Raw genomic sequence first — 15,172 nt, 5'->3', positions numbered from 1 at the left:
ACCATATACCCTAGCTACGCCACTGCCAGATAGTGTTGTCTTTATGGATTCTTAATCCACTCTTCAAGCTGTGACTTGCAACACATCATCTATACCAGGAGAGTGGACAACACTAATCATGATAATCCACCATATAAGATCAAAATTTAATATAACAATCATTTTACATTAGATCCCTGGGCACATAGGTATCATCGGAAATGATAAGGCTTATAGGTTATCATCCATACAACAATCAGACAGACCTGTAAACTACATCTCTCTCAAGTCAATGTTAGCCATCAATCATAAACAAGAGTGACTCAACCAATGGGCATCAGCAGGCACAGGTAGAGCTATGTATAAAAGAAATGATCACGCCAAACAAACTAGACAGTATTGATTACCTCCCCAGCAAAGAGCAATCTACAATACTCCAAGTAAAAACAGGACACATAGTCTACATGTTTTATGAGATTGTCAACACTGGCCTTACATGTTGATCATAGATGTTACATCTTTTATGACATTGTCAACATTCAGCTCGCTACTTGGCTATGAATGTAACATGTTTTGTAAGATTGTAAACACTGGCCTCGCTAGTTGGCCTTGAATATAGCATATTTTGTGAGATTGTCAGCATTAACCTCGTTTATTGGAAATTGATTTAACATGTTTATGAGATTTTCAATATTGGCCGCGCTAGTTGACCATGAATTAAGCAATTTTTGAGAGAGTGTCAACACTGGGCTCGTTAGTTGGCCTTGTATATAGCATATTTTGTGAGATTGTCAGCATTGGCTTCGCATGTTGGTAACTGATGTAACATGTTTTATGAGATTGTCAATATTGGCCTCTCTAGTTGGCCATGAATGTTACATGCTTTGTGAGATTTTCAACAGTGGCCCCACTAGTTGGCCCTAAATGTAGCATGTTTTATGAGATGTCAACACTGTCCTCGTTAATTGGCCATGAATATAACATGTTTTGTGAGCTTGCCAACATTCGTCTCGCAGATTGTCCAATGTTGTTACCTGTTATACTAGACTACCTGTCTCACTGCCACATTAAGTTTCAGGGACACTTTGCTCTAGACTTTACATATCTTTTTAGTCCATTTGCCATTCAAGAAGACAATTATCTCCAGTAGGGCTCTTTAATAATAGCTGACAAATTCTTATACATCATACAAACACACACACACACACAAACACACACAAACACACACACTAGCAGTTTTCAAAGTATACTTAATAACATTAGGCAGAGATTGATTGGGGGGGGGGGGGAAGGCGGAAATCAACCCTACGTCTTTGTTGAGTTGTTTTGTCAAGTAAATTCTCATTCTAATAATCCAGAAAAAAACTCGATTTCATAAGTTGAATTTTTTCTATGTCATGACTACTAGAAGCTTAGAATTATCTACTTAAAAGTTGGACTTCTCAAGTGATATCAAGGCATTCGTTGTTTTTTTAAGTTCAAAAGAGGGAAGAGGAAGGGAGAAGGGAGGTACCTGTAGACGCTGAACAAATCTCTTGACCTAAAATTGATATCTTTATTCCATATGTTAAATTTGTGTTGACCTGACCTTTTACTAAATGAGATTCGAACGACAAGTATTTTGGTCTTAGTTCATATATGTCATTATATCATATCATTATTATATAAACTCTCGGTATTATTTTATCGTCTTGGAATTCAAATGTAAGACATTTTGTATTGAAGATATAGTTTAATATGTTACACGAGAATCAAAATAAATACAATTTTTATCCACCACCATCGGGAATCTAGAAGTGGAATAACTTGTTCTGCATTATGTTAGCATCAAATACTATTAATAACCAAATCAGTAAATTAATACACGAATAGAGACTTTCAACAGCATTATAGACCTATACACTTATAAAGCATGTTTAGTACAGGCATGCAGAATGAATAGAGCTATGTTGAACACAACTGATGTTAACATTGACTGGGAAATCTTAATTTCGGACGAGTTTGCTTATAATTTTTCCTTCTGGGTTGGCGTTGTGGCACTTAACTGTCTAAATGGACTAGGTGTTGTGTCAAATATTATAAACATTACAGTGTTTGTGAAACAAGGTTTGAGAGAGCGGGGAAACTTTACATTGTTTTGGCTGTCCATTTCTGATCTGATGGGAACCGTGTCCCAAGCTGCAATGTCAAAAGGGTCTTTATGGGATGTTGAGCTGGGTCCAATTGTTATGAATGGTCAATCCTTTTATTCGTTAGTTTATTATATAAGAGCTATGTGGAGTGATATCTCGTCTGGCCTGACCATGTTTATCTCAATAGAGCGTTGCATTTGTGTCATAAGGCCTCTGCATTTCAACTCGTCCTTCATAGCCAGACACGGTAAAGTCATTGTTTCAGTTATAATAGTGGCGTATATAGTGTATTATCTTCCCTTTCTTACTCCCGCTGGACTGGAAGCTGAGTTGAATGAAGAAACGAATACTTCGATATACTACGCGGTTTACGCACCCTACAAAAATCATTACGAAGATTTCAATGACTTTTTTGGCGGTATTCTGTTGTGTATTTTAGTACCATGCTTTGTTTTTGCATGTATAATTCTGATGTACAGAGGCTTGCACAAGTCTTCAAATATCAGACGGACTCTCACGGTTTCTCTTAGAAGTGACCAAGCTCAAATGGAAAGCGGTTTGTCCATCAAAGAAAGACGTGTGGTCAAGATGGTCTTCGTTCTTGCCTGTCTCTACATGCTTTCCTCCTTCCCACAGATTGTGTTTATATCCATTTACCATTTTTTCGATGTGTACGCCTTTGATATCCAAGAAGGTAAAACTAGAAACTTGAGTTTAATTCTTGATCCTTTGTCAATCTACATTCTAGGCATCTATAGTTCCTTCAGCATATTTGTCTATTATTTGTTCAGTTCTTCGTTTCGCAAAAATTTTCACGAAATGGTTACATTAAAAATATTTGTGACAAAAAACGAAATAAATGTTGTGGAATAATAGTGTGAACAATCATTTCAAAAATTGATTGAATAAAATAAGTCACTTGAAATTATTCTCTGTCATTTATTTATATACTTCTGTGTTGAATGGGCACACACGTAATTAATTTTTACGTCACTTAGTTTTCATTGACAAAAAAAAAGAAAAATTTTAAAATTCACCTTCAAATTTAATTTTACAAGAACATAAAACTAAAATGTTAATTACCCTTAGTTAGGCCAATAATAGAATATGTATTCTCTGTTTGGGACCCCTTAACTCAAGAAAACAATAAGAAACTGGAATAGACACAAAATAAGGCAGTGAGATTCATAACTAACGAATATTCATCTTTGACAAGAGTAACACCTTTTGTAAAATCAATAAATTTAGAAAGTCTTCAGGAGAGAAGACTCAAAGTAAATTAGCAATTAGACATAAAACACTGAACCATAATCTTTAAATACAAACAGGAAAAGTAAAAAATACTCAGAAAGACACAAAGATAAAGGCACATTCCTCGTCCCATATGCTAGGACAAATTTGTACAAGTGCTTCTTCTTCCCAAGTGGGTTGGCTGAACCAGACAGGAAAACCAATGACTTAGCAGAATTTAGGTCATTTGTTAACATGCTTGACTAGATTGATGACGCTTAGCGCGTGATCATTTTCTTTTTTGAATTAACGTCTGCATTTCATGAGATAAGGTCAGATAATGCCTTATGAAGGCCGCCATCGATCGATCGGTTATTGTTCATTACATAGTACGTGATAAGAAGAAAGTGTAGGCTGTTATCCAAATAGTGGACTGAACGTTGTCGCCCGCACGAAGGTTATCCTAATATTTACGCGTTCTCAACCAAATGACAGGAATTAAAAATAAAACAAGCTTATAAAGAGAGTTTGTGATCCCAAGGATTGTTATGGAGTATTTGTGTGTCTTTCTATTGTGACCAGAGGCGGCCTTAGCAAAGCGCGTGTCAAATGCGGGGCCCTGAGCATATATATATATATAGCGTACATCACGCTAACGGGCTCGACCGCCTCTCACGCTGTACACCTTTGCTACTATATTATATATATTATATGTTTTATATAGCACTACTTTCATGCTTATAGCCAGCTCAGAGCGCTTTGGTTAAATCTCATTTGTGGACCAGTGGGGGGGGGGGGGGAGTGGGTATTTAGGAGTTTATTTTCCGTTCTGCCTTTAGGCGCTCAGTAAACACAACTCTGCCCGAGTCGGGTGTCGAACGTCGAGCCCCCTTCTAGGTAGCCAAGCCACTTGGCCTCTCGACCACGCTTCCCTTACGTAGGTACTGTACTATTTAACTTTCACTAATTACATACTGCATTGTAACTGTTCAGCATGAAATATTTCGCCTTTTTAGAGTTAATAAACGTAACTATTGATTCAGAAACATTTTTCATAAAAAATATAAAAAAAACTAGAAAATAATAATTTTTGCTAAGCTGGAGTCGGAAAGTGACAATTAATTACGAAGGAGAACCAGAACACTTGCAATAACCAAACAGTTGCTTAGAATGTCACTGATGGATTTAGTCACAGAACTTTCCTGGCTTGTCGCTTTGCACTAATTATAATGTTATGTAATTTTCTTCCAGATTGGCGGTCCGAATGTCGAAGCTTAATCGATATTCTTTAAGAACAAGGTGTGCGATCGGAGCTACAGTTGACCCTTTATGTTTGCAGATCCGACTTTCGCGGAAGGGTTTTGTGTGGAATTATGTCAGTCCGTCCGTCTCGTTTAGATCTCGTTAACTAGAAAAGAGAGTGAAAATCCGACATCATAATATTTTAGACCTTCCAAAGTTCTGATGCAACGGTTATTTTTTCTTTTCTGAAAGTGAACAATTTAATTTTTAAAATCAACTATGCAAGCAGTTTTTTCATAAAAATAAACCATCTTTACAACTATTCACTAGTAACAGTAACAAACAAAAGAGGCTATTTAGTAAGGGAGATAGCCATTTATCAAAATTTAGAACAAATTTATGCAAACGATTTTAGTTTTTTTTAGCTGAGTTATGTAAGTTCTGTCATATTAACTATTATATTTACAAAAGATGGTTACTATTTTTTTTCAAAGAAAAAAATCTTTTTAATATGCAAATAAGTGGAAAATAATTTAAAACAACAATTAATAAGTAGTTTTTATACCATCTCGTGAAATGCTGCAGTAAGTGTCAACCATAAGACACCTAACTACAATTTTTTTTTTCACGAAATGTTTTTTTTTTTAATGAGGATTTAAATAAGAGATTGACCGTATACCAAACAAATCTCTTTACCTAAAATTGATATCTTTATTCCATCTGTTAATTTCGAGTTGACCTGACCTTGTCCGTAAATCAATGAGCACACATGACAAAGATTTTTTTTTAACTAAATGAGATTCAAACGACAAGTATTTTCTCTTAGTTCATATATATCATTACATCATATTATACCAAACAATTAGAAAAATATAAAAATAATTATTTAAAAATTATTTAGGCCATGTTCACATCTAACTTCACCTACACTTTCACCTATCCCTTGGTCCACTGGATCGTTGGGGCACCACACAAGATCTGTCAACCTTCTTTCTCCATTCTTCTCTGTCATATGCCTGGGCACATAGGCATCATAGGATATGATAAGGCTTATAGACTGTCATCCATGCAACCATCAGACCGACCTGTAAACTACATCTCTTTCAAGTCAATGTTAGGCATCAATCATAAAGAAGAGTGGCTCGACCAATGGGCATCAGGAGGCACAGGTAGAGCTATGTACAAAGAAATGACCATGCCAATCAAACTAGACAGTATTGATTACCTCCCCAGCAAAGAGCAATCTACAATATTCCAAGTAAAAACAGGACACAAACATGTTTTATGAGATCGTCAATATTGGCCTCTCTAGTTGGCCATGAATGTTACATGTATTGTAAGATTTTCAACAGTGGCCCCACTAGTTGGCCCTAAATGTAGCATGTTTTATGAGATGTCAACACTATCCTCGTTAATTGGCCATGAATATAGCATGTTTTGTGAGTTTGTCAACATTGGACTCGCAGGTTGTCCAATGTTGTTACCTGTTATACTAGACTACCTGGCCCACTGCCACATTAAGTTTCAGGGACACTTTGCTCTAGACGTTACATATCTTTTTAGTCCAATTGCCATTCAAGAAGACAATTATCTCCAGTAGGGCTCTTTAATAATAGCTGACAAATTCTTATACATCACACACACACACACACACACACTAGCAGTTTTCAAAGTATACTTAATAACATTAGTCAGCGATTGATTGGGGGGGGGGGAAGGCGGAAATCAACCCTACGTCTTTGTTGAGTTGTTTTGTCAAGAACTTCTAGTAAATTCTCATTCTAATACTCCACAAAAAACTCGATTTCATAAGTTGAAATTTAAAAAAAAATTTTTTTTATTAAAGGTTAATTGATCTTGAAACACTTTCAATACCATTACACTTTGGTCGATGTAATGAAGTCAAAGTCATGACTACTAGAAGCTTAGAATTATCTACTTAAACGTTGGACTTCTCAAGTGATATCAAGGCATTCGGTTTTGTTTTTTTTTAGTTCAAAACAGGGAAACGGAAATGAGGGGGAGGGGGGAGGTACCTCATTACGCTGAACAAATCTCTTGACCTAAAATTGATATCTTTATTCCATATGTTAAATTCAAGTTGACCTGATCTATTCCGTAAATCAATGAGCACACCTGACAAAGATTTTTTTTTGTACAAAATGAGATTCAAACGACAAGTATTTTGGTCTTAGTTCATATATGTCATTATATCATATCATTTTTATATAAACTCTCGGTATTATTTTATCGTCTAGGAATTCATATGTCAGACATTTTGTATTGAAGATATAGTTTCTTATGTTACCTCAGAATCGATATAAATACAATTTTTATCCACCACCATCGGGAATCTAGAAGTGGAAGAACTTGTTCTGAATTATGTTAGCATCAAATACTGTGAATAACCAAATTAGTAAATTAATACACGAATAAAGACTTTCAACATCAGTTTAGACCTGTACACTTATAAAGCATGTTTAGTACAGGCATGCAGAATGACTAGAGCTATGTTGAACACGACCGATGTTAACATTGACTGGGAAATCTTAATTCCGTACGAGTTTGCTTATAATTTTTCCTTCTGGGTTGGCGTGGTGGCACATAACTGTCTAAATGGACTAGGTGTTGTGTCAAATATTATAAACATTACAGTGTTTGTGAAACAAGGTTTGAGAGAGCGGGGAAACTTTACATTGTTTTGGCTGTCCATAGCTGATCTGATTGGAACCGTGGCCCAAGCTGCAATGTCAAAAAGTTCTCTATGGGATGTTGAGCTGGGCCCAGTTGTTATGAATGGTCGATCTTTTTATTTATTAGTTTGGTATATTAAAGCTATGTGGAGTGATATCTCGTCTGGTCTGACCATGTTTATCTCAATAGAGCGCTGCATTTGTGTCATCAGGCCGCTGCATTTCAACTCGTCCTTCATAGCCAGACACGGTAAAGTCATTGTTTCAGTTATAGTAGTGGCGTATATAGTGTATTATCTCCCCTTTATTACTTCTGCTCGACTGGAAGCTGAGTTGAATGTAGAAACGAATACTTCGATATACTACGCGGTTTACGCATCCTACAAATATGATTACGACAACTTCAATGACTTTTTTGGCGGTATTCTGTTGTGTATTTTAGTACCATGCTTTGTTTTTGTATGTTCAATTCTGATGTACAGAGGCTTGCACAAGTCTTCAAATATCAGACGGACTCTCACTGCTTCTCTAGGAAGTGACCAAGCTCAAATGGAAAGCGGTTTGTCCACCAAAGAAAGACGTGTGGTCAAGATGGTCTTCGTTCTTGCCTGTCTATACATGTTTTCTTCCTTCCCACAGATAGTGTTTTTATCTATTTACCATTTTTTCGATATGTACGCCTTTGATATCCAGGAAAATAAAACCAGAAACTTGAGTTTAATTGTTGATTCTTTGTCAATCTACATTCTAGGCATCTATAGTTCCTTCAGCATATTTGTCTATTATTTGTTCAGTTCTTCGTTTCGCAAAAATTTTCACGAAATGATTACATTAAAAATACTGGTGATAAAAAAAACAAAATAAATGTTGTGGAATAATAGTGTGAACATCATTTCAAAAATTGTATGAATAAAATAATTCACTTGAAATTATTCTCTGTTATTTATTTATATACTTCTGTGTTGACTTTTTCTTAAAGACTCTTAATAAAAATGGACTCGCGACGACTCGCGTAAGTAAATTTTACGTCATTTAGGTTTAATAATAATAATAATAACCTTTATTTTTAGTAAGGAAATTTGTCCAATAATTTGTGCATTACACCAAACAAAACATTATAACTATATAAAAAAAAATGTACATTCAAATAACATAAGTTTTTTTTTAATCGGTAAAGACTGTTACGGATTTTGTTTTGAAAAAGAAATCAACCTACATTACTTTAATTTTCGTACAAACGTTTTAAAAAAATTCCGAATTTTATTTGAAAAATCTACTAACGCCAAATAACTGTTTGAAATCCCTCTTTTAATTAATAAAACAAACAATCTTCTTCTAATTTATGAAAATAGGTTGTTCCGGATTTTTTAATCAAAAGTTTAATAAACGGTATTAGATTTATCTTCAATTTTCATTTTCTCTCACTATAAATACAAACATCCGGAAAAATCTATTATCGATACTTAAAACTATTGCGATGTTAAAGGTGAATCAATTTCTCAATAGCTTTTAGTAGTTGTTTTTTTTTTATATTAACATGACAGACAGACTGACAGACAAAAAGCACACACAAAAAATGCGGCTTCAATCTTTATTAAATGAATTTTATTAGAACTCAGTGCACCAATGTCTATCAAACCTTGTTAAATCTCTCGTGTTAATAAAGACATTTTTTTTTGGTACTAGCCCATTGTGACGTAATGGATTTTTTTTCTCCATTGACGTCATATGGAATTAATTCTTTAAATGAATTGCTAAAAGAGATCACTTGGTGCACCAATGTATTTGAACCCTTGACATTTTGCTCGTATTGATGAAGACTTTATTTAGTCTAACTACGCCGTGTGACGTAACGGATTTTTTTTTCTTTGACGTCATATAGAATTAATTCTTGCAATGAACTGCTAAAACATTTCGGTATAGTAATGTTTATTAAACCTCCTTATCTGACTCATATTTTAAAAAAAGAAATAATAGCTAAATTTAGATCTTATCTACATTTTTTAAACTAGATCTAGATTTATATTCTAATTAGAATCATTGTGGATTTTAGATCTAGAATTTATATGCCTAGTTTAGAATGATATAGAGTAGATCAAGATACAGAATTTCAATTTCTAGACTTAAAGTGTAGTTTTTGATTTCCAAACGTCTAGATCAATATTGCAATGCAGTTTGCCCGCTGTCAGAAGTATTGTGAGTACTACAAGTTTGTTAGCTAACTGAATCGCTCTGTCTTACCCTTTGAGAAATCCTTGTGGAGCAGTTCGCTCATTGAACCGGTTGCCACTAATATAACGGTCACTGGATTTGACCTTTGGAAGGTTAGTGAATTCGTATTTGTCGTTGCTGAACATTGATCTATTTATTATATATAAGTTGGTCTAGACCATATCTAGACTTGTTTGTGTTGAAGTAGTGGAAACAGCTACATCCACTTATTTTTTGTGAAAACCGTTTATCGTATAACGGAACGTCGTCAGAGGTGACCTTGGTCTCACCTAGTCTACATTAGACATTACGGACATTTTGGTCTAGTGAAGCCGCGTGCAGCAGCAACTGTTGTCGAACTACTGGATTAGCAGCAGAAGCAGTGAACTATTTTAGAGAATCGTTATTCGTCAGCCCAGATCAAGTCATCGTCAAGAAAGTCGTTATTCGTTCGCCCAGAACAAGTTATTGTCAAGAGACCGTTACTCGTCAGTATTTGTCTACACAAATCATTCATAGCCTTGAGAACTATTAACCTATTCGTCAGCAGTCGTTTATAGTCTGCAAATGAAGTCGTCGCAACTACACATACGGTCATCAACAGTCGTCTAAGAAACAGCAGTCGTTTATAGTCTGCAAATCAAGTCGTCGCAACTACACATACGGTCATCAACAGTCGTCTAAGAAACTGGAGTATTTTGCTGTGGCATATCAAAACATCTGGGGCATTACGTGAGATACTTGACACAGATCGTATCCAGTGGCAGTACCGGAGAACAGAGTCGGAAGAGAGGCAGTGGAATTTGCTGTAGATCTATCATATTCGGAATCTGAACATTGGAAATCTCCACCTGATCTTACCATCTCTTTCTTATCATAGCTAAGTGCCATTTTTCTTATTAGTATATGTTTAGATTGCCCTTAGAAATAGGTTTTGGTACGTTAGATTGAGTACAATCAGGTGGTGCGCCTTAAACCCAAGTGGAAAAGACGTAATCTAGACAAAAAGCTATAATGATTATAATCATATAATGTATATTTAGGATTGTAATTGTTTTTGTTTGTATAAACGTCATATCCGTTGTTGCTTGGTTACTTCGTGACGTTATCACTGTGTGCCATATTGTCATATCCTAAGTTCCTAACCCATAGCGATAATCTCATTTAATTATTTCATGTGTGTATATTATATTATATTTTTTATTTTTATTAATTTAATTAGATCTGTTATTTTTTTCACTTAATGATAAAAAGTGCAGGTAAGATTATTTTATTGTGAATCAGACTAAGATAAATTTTTAGTTGGAGCGGTTAAAATCAAATATGATTTTGCCATGAGAATAGTTCCGAAACTGGCATAGTAGTCTAACACTGTCGTCTGGCTAATTTTAGATCCACAAATTCTTGAATATTTCATTTGTACATCTGGACTACATAGTTTTGTATTAATTTGAAAGTTAAGGAAGGTAGTACATTCTAAATCTATATCTTATTAAAGATACATATTGTATGGACATACTTTAACTTATGGTTAAATAGTACCATAATTTCTGGACTAGATTTAATCTAGACTCTAGTAGTAGTCGTACTTATTACTGGTCATAATTACTGTCTACTCTCTGGAGTCTGGTCTGGATGATCTAGACCTCTATGAGTCTATGACTATCATTTAACCATTAATGATTATAGATCTAGTTACTAATCTAGTATAGTATAGAATCTGTCATTAAATCAGTTAATCGGATTTGACTTTGTCAATAGTAGTCATAACTAGAGTCTAGACTATATATTGTAAAGAAATACTTGAATATAGATATAAACTTGTATGATATTAATATTATTAAAATACAAAGTTCATTTATGATTATAGACGAGATTTACTTATTGCTAAATCTAAAATCTATAAAGACATATATTGTAATAGTCTAATGATCATATAGAAGTCTGAATCTAACTGATAATATTACTAATAAAAGTACTTATAATAATATTCATATAAGTTGACACTTGAAACTTACATAAACTTGTTTAGAATTTAAATTTAAGCCATAGCTAAACTATAAGGATAAGTAAATATATAAATCTAAGTCCTTATTGAGATAAAAACATAATACAATGGCTACATCCTCATATGTGAACCTTAAGAAGATTAAGGAAGCAGCTATGCAGGATGGAAAGGCAAAGGAGTTAAAAGGAAAGGACTTGGCAGCGTATGTACAGCAAGTTGTGAAGGAAGAAATGGAACTTCAAGATAAAATAAGAAGGGGAAAAAAGAGATAGAGAGACAGAAAGAAGAAAAAAGACAAGAGATAGAGAGACAAAAATAAGAAAAAAGACAAGAGATAGTGAGACAAGAAAAAATTAGAAAGGAGGAACTAGAACGCCAAGATAGAATTAGGAAAGAGGACCAAGAAAGACAAGACAAACAGAGAGAAAAAGCAAGAGAGCATGAAACTAAAATGGAAAAGAAGAGATTGGAGGCAGCTCAAGCATCAGCTCAAACTGCACAGACAACTCAAGGAAATAACACAAATAATTCAAATAATGCTACCACACAAAGAGACAACCCTAATTCGCAAACATGGCTAAAGAGGAAGATACAAAGTTTTGATGAACAGAAAGATGACATTGGTGACTTTTTGAAAAGATATGAAGCCAAAATGTCTACATTTAATATGCCAGAGGAGGAATGGTCTGAGATACTGATAGACTTCGTCCATGGTCAAACTTTAACAATGTGCCAAAATCATGACCATCATATTAATGATAGCTATCAAGTCTTGAAAAGAGAGTTGTTGAATGCCTATGGTCATAATGCTACAACTTTCAGAAAGAAATACTTTGATAATGTACCATCATTAGAAATAGAACCTCAAACTACCATTAATATGGAGATTTTTTCAATAAGTCGGTAAAGTTAGAAAAAGTGGGAAATTGTTATGAGGGATTAAAAAATTTCATTCTGTTAGATAACTTTATTAACAAGTGTGATCCCCAACTTCAATCATTCATTAAAGAGAGAAATCCTAAATCTTTAGATGAAGTCACAGAAATAATGAGAATTTATAAAAATGCTTATCCAACTAATCCATTCTCTACTAAAGATAAGAATAAGGTAGATTTAATAGGATACACAAGTGAAAAAAAAGTCAGAAGTAATGATAGACATTCTAGAGAAACTGAAGATAGGTTTGAAAATAGAAATGGAAGATCAAAATCTAGGGATAATCATTCTGAGGAAATAACTTGTTTCTATTGCTATAAGAAAGGTCACATAGCTTCCCATTGCAAAAAACTTACTATAGAACAAATGATAGGAACTCATATAGAGATAGAAATCAAAACAGAAGTAGTAGTAAACATAGGGATAGGAATCAAACAAATAGAGTTTACTATACTAATGAAAATCAGGAAAGAGATTATAGTGATGAGGATAGTGAAATTGAGCAACTAAATTATGGTAACACTATAGAAGAAAATAATATGGTTGAAGAAAAGAGAAATAATTTTAAACTATTCAAAGGTCTAGTAAATGGAAAATCTATAAATTTTATCAGGGACACAGCATGCACAACAATTGCCATTCATTCAAAATTTGTAGAACCAAGGTGTTACTTAGGTTACATGAAAAAGGTTAGCTTAATAGATGGCAGTATTAAGAAATTTAAAGCTTTCAGAATTTTTATCAAGACACCTTTTTTCACTGGTTACTGTATGCTGTAGTAATACCTAGTTTAACACAGGATATGTTATTAGGTAACATTAGAGGAATTAAATCTTGTACTATGAGGGACATTGAGAGATGGCAAAGCAAATATGGTCAGTTGTTAAATGGAAATATGAGAAACAGAAATACTAAACTGTACAGTAGACCCATGAATTATTCTTATAATAAAAGAAGCATGACTTGTTATAATTGTCATAAGCAAGAACATTTTGCTAGAGAATGTTGGAGTATGTCACATAACAATCAGAAGGTTGCGAGTTCTAGTTGTAGATTTGGTGGAAGAATTAACCAAAGTAGAAGCAAATACAATGACTATAAAGCAAATGGGTACAGAACTTATGATGAACAAAATGACATGAGAAGATATAGTATAAATTGAGAAGTGATATTTTGTATATAGAACCATGTTTAAGTTAAACTGGTTATTAAAGTTTATTTGTGTTGAGAAATAAAATGAGACAAATGAATTTTAAATTGAAGTATAGGTTGATTAATGAAATATATATGAATGAGTAAATTCTATGATGTGACATTCCACAGAATAGTAATGATAGGTTTTAAACTTGTAAAGTTATAAAACTAAGGTGGAAGTACCTCTTGTACTTTATTGACATATGGATATTGATTGATAATTTTAAATTGGTTATATGCTGTCTAGATTGACATTAATATGAGAAATTGATATTTGTAAATACTATGTATATACTACATTGCTGTTTGATATTAGATTTTTGTATGTTAATATATTAATTAACATGCACAATTTGAATGTTAGTGGAAAAGAGAGATAAGTAAATTTGATTGTTAAGCATTTGAAAGTAAGTATGGTTATATTTATTGTGAATCATTTTCATATATCATTGACAAAAGTTAGGTCGATGGAAAAGGGTGAGTGGAAAAGAAAAATGGACGAAAGCTTATTAAAGGGTGGTAAGGAAAAGCTTATTAAATGTGGAGACAAAGTTTATAATTTGTTTTGAAATATTATATTTTGTCAGATTACTGCCAGTGGAGAATATTTGTGTGAGATTTATGAAGTGCCCATGAAATGCCACATTGCTATGATGAACTTCGAAAGTATACAGAGTGCCAAGTGAACATTGTTATGAACATTTAAATGAACATTATTGGAAATATGGATATGAACATTGAGATGAACATTAGTGCGAACTGTCAAGCCAAGATAAAGATGTCAAGATTTTATGTTTGTTGTCTTCCCCATGAAATGCTAATGCCCTGTAAGACTTGACAGTAGTAGAAAAAAATATTGACATATTTTTTTTTCCAAGGGGGGGAGGAATCTGTTAGGCACCTAGTTTATAGTATTAGTTATATAGCGACGCACCATAGAAGACATATATTGAACGGTTTTGGGTTAGAAACTGGACAATCAGTTAGCAATAGGATTCTCTTGGGTAAAGACGTGTTCTATTTGACAGAGACTTTGACTGTGGCCTTTTATTGGATTAAACGTATTATTCATTGTTCATCAGTGTTGACCACATATTTTCACTTGTTAAAAAATAGATGTGTGTTATCTTTGTGCTGTTGTTTAACTACATTGAATACATCCGAACAAGAAACCCAAACGTCTGTTGAGTAATTGATTGAAATCTAACAAACATCTACAGTTGACTTCAGTACAGAATTAAACATACATCACACCCAGTACCATACCCCTTTCTCTTTGATAAATAATCATAGTTAAGCGAATGTATAGATCTAGTACACTTTATAATATTCCAATGACAAGCATTTAGATTTTAGATCTTGACTTAAAAGGCGATGCCCAAAATATTCCTGTTCATTCATTTATTAAACACTTCAGTCAGAAACGCCATGCATTCGGAAATTCCCGAAAGCAATAGTCATATCAATTACGCAATATAATCGTTTCAGAAACAATGTTGGATATACACGTAGATCTAGATCTCTAGCCGAATTTAAATTTATTTAAT

The 15,172-nt window shown here is 33.7% G+C and overlaps 1 long non-coding RNA gene across 1 annotated transcript; it reads left to right on the top strand.

Moving 5' to 3' along the window:
• Window positions 1-9,610: 9,610 nt before the first annotated feature.
• On the top strand, window positions 9,611-14,701 carry LOC106074505 (uncharacterized). The gene is made up of 2 exons (XR_008774966.1): window positions 9,611-10,953; window positions 14,213-14,701. It is a non-coding gene; the product is annotated as an uncharacterized LOC106074505 (long non-coding RNA).
• The last annotated feature ends 471 nt before the right edge of the window (window positions 14,702-15,172 follow it).

Source organism: Biomphalaria glabrata, chromosome 15 (assembly GCF_947242115.1).
Source record: "Biomphalaria glabrata chromosome 15, xgBioGlab47.1, whole genome shotgun sequence".
Taxonomy (NCBI): Eukaryota; Metazoa; Mollusca; class Gastropoda; family Planorbidae; genus Biomphalaria; species Biomphalaria glabrata.
The sequence above is the reverse complement of the archived record's forward strand: the minus strand, read 5'-3'. Positions and strand labels throughout refer to the sequence as shown.